We start from the raw sequence: 2,489 nt of genomic DNA on the forward strand, positions 1-2,489 counted from the left end.
TTTTTTTGTTTTTTGAGATGGAGTCTCGCTCTGTTGCCCAGGCTGGGGTGCAGTGGCACAATCTCCGCTCACTGCAAGCTCCGCGGCCTCCCAGGTTCACGCCATTCTCCTGCCTCAGCCTCCTGAGAAGCTGGGACTACAGGCATCCGCCACCACGCCCGCCTAATTTTTTTTTTGTATTTTAGTAGAGACGGGGTTTCACCGTGTTTGCCAGGATGGTCTCGATCTCCTGACCTCGTGATCTGCCTGCCTTGGCCTCCCAGAGTGCTGGGATTACAGGCGTGAGCCACCACTCCCGGCCACATAGTCCCAAATTCTTGAATGTATGCATGTTGATTTGTAATTCTGCTCTTCACCCTGTAATGATAAGTCTCTTTTTTACTGTAATCTATTTAAATGTTTGAATTGTGTGAGCGCAACTGGACTACTGTCTAGGACCTATCCTTTATTGGCTATGAGACTTTCAGCAACTCATTTCTTCTTTCTGATCTTTCTTTCATTCACTTACTCAGCCATTCATTCAAACACTATTAAATGAGCACCTGCTCTGTACTTAGTTTATGACTCTATCACCTGATTTGTATGTTTCTTTATCAGAAGGAGAACCTCCATGTAAGTGTTGTAAAGACAGCAGTTCATATGAGGGACAGTCCCTGCTCTTAGAAAACTCTTGGAGACTCAGGGACATCTTCCTCGAGAAAGAGAAATTTAATTTGACACCTGAAAGGAGTTGGTGATTCAAAAAAACCAGGGAGCTGAGATAATTTTTAAACTGAGGATGGTAAAAGTAAATTGTATTCTGTATAGAGGAAAGCAATGAATGCCACAGATCTGAGTAGAAACATCCAAGTAGAGATTCAGCGATGGAAAGGTGTCCCGTAAGGCTAGAACAAAGAGAGTGGCATTTGCAGGAGGCTCAGAGAAGCAGGAAGGTGGTGTCAAACCAAGTAGGGTACTGAGACTTGGAAAGCATTTTGGATTACAGAAGTCTTTATGGATATTAAGGTAACATCCAAATATTACATAAGCAGTTGGATGAGTACTTCAATGGTGTCTTCCAGTCTTTTCATTTTGGGTTTTTTTTCTAAATCTGTGCTTCCAATAAGCCACATGTGGCTACTGAGCTCTTATAATATAGCTAGTCTGAATTGAGAAGTGCTGTAAAGAAAAATAAACACCAGGTTGTGAAACTATTGTATAAAAAAGACGGCAGGCCAGGTGCAGTGGCCCACGCCTGTAATCTTAGTACTTTGGGAGGCCAAGGCTGGTGGATCACTTGAGGTCAGGAGTTCGAGACCAGCCTGGCCAACATGGCAAAACCCTGTCTCTACTAAAAATACAAAACGAATTAGTCTGGCATGGGTGGTGGGGACCTGTAATCCCAGCTACACGAGAGGCTGAGGTAGGAGAATCACTGGAATCCTGCAGGTGAAGGTTTCGGGGAGCCGAGATTGTGCCATTGCACTCCAGCCTGGGCGCAGGGCAAGACTCTGTCTCAAAAAAAAAAAAAAAGACTGCAAAATTTCTTATGAATAATCAATTGTATATTGGTTACATATTGAAACTATGATTTTGGATATATTGGCTTAAATATGTTGCATTATAAAATTAATTTGCCTATTTCTTTTACCTTTTAGTATGCTTACTAGAAAAATTTAAATCATATATGTGGCTCCCAACACGTATTTGTTAGGCAACCCGGTTCTATATCATTTGCTTCCTGAAAAACCGTAGAATGGTGAAGATTCATTTAGAGTGAAGATTTTGATAACCAAAATTTTCTTCCTATTAAATCTGAACCCAACAGAAGGAGACATGCAGCCTTGGGATAGTTTCAACTAGAGTCCCAGGCAGAAAGCCATTTGACTTGATTATAAGCTGTATAGACTTCAGCCGAGCAATTTAGAAGATGATGTGGGTGTTAAAATATATGCACATATTCCGTTATATATTAACAAGATATGTGCTCAGAGAAGACTCCCACATACCCACACACCACTTAGAATACTGGCTTACATTTTTCTACCAGTAAAGTCACTTTGAATAAAGGAAGAAAAAAATCAAGCAGTAGTACAGTAAATGCCACATACTGTATAGTTAATTTGCAAGAATCGTTTTGCAGAAGATGAATTTTTCATGAGTGTTCTTTAAAATATGTTTTGCCAGGATATTTTTCTTTGATGTGGTCAGCCTAAAAAATTCATTACCTTTTATTGAAATTTTATGACTGATCTTTTCACATTTGAAACAATTTGATGAAAATTATTAAATTCAGTTTTGTGCCAATCTAGCTGAACAGACTTCATTTCAGGCCTTCAAATGCTTACAGTCCAATAGAGGAGATTGGTGCACAAAGAAATAAAATAGTGTGAAAAGTTGAAGAATCAAATTACATCTAGGTACAAATGTAACATTCTTTCTGAGAGGAATGAAATCGGTTGTATTTAGTAAAAAAAATAAAAATAAAATAAATAAGACTACATATAGTC

Source organism: Rhinopithecus bieti, unplaced genomic scaffold (assembly GCF_001698545.2).
Source record: "Rhinopithecus bieti isolate Rb0 unplaced genomic scaffold, ASM169854v2 scaffold_5626, whole genome shotgun sequence".
NCBI lineage: Eukaryota > Metazoa > Chordata > Mammalia > Primates > Cercopithecidae > Rhinopithecus > Rhinopithecus bieti.